Genomic DNA, 514 nt, shown 5'->3' on the forward strand with positions numbered 1-514 from the left:
TTGTAAAGGTACTTCCTATTCCAAGGGGGGAAGGCACCCACTTATTCTCAGGGGGGGACTTCCTTACCTGACTTAATTTTCGGTTGGTTGAAAAAATGCCCCTTCCGGGAATCGAACCCATGTTCACCCAATGGTAAACTAGAACTAATCTGTCCAACTTTTATAATGTAGGATGATGTCATCTCTTAACAAAGGAAGACACCCCCCTTAGTACTGCTTCTTCCAACTTCTGATCGACAACTTCTAATAATGGTTCATTCATTAGACAATAAACAAAAGACAACTCTAAATCCGGAATTAGAACAATTCTTCCATCCGATTCAGTAATTCAGTAGCAGATTACTCATCCTTGTTATGGTAACTCCTGTTAGACGAAGGTTGATTCCTTCATCACAGTCCTTCGCCTATAATATAGGACGATGTTATGACCCCCTCAAATTTTTCCAACTAATCCAGATATCACTTCGAAACCGGTATAAAAACTCATAATATACGTGTCTAATGATGATTCAAC

The sequence above is a fragment of the Plasmodium inui genome (assembly GCF_000524495.1).
Source record: "Plasmodium inui San Antonio 1 unplaced genomic scaffold supercont1.137, whole genome shotgun sequence".
In the NCBI taxonomy this organism is placed as follows: domain Eukaryota; phylum Apicomplexa; class Aconoidasida; order Haemosporida; family Plasmodiidae; genus Plasmodium; species Plasmodium inui.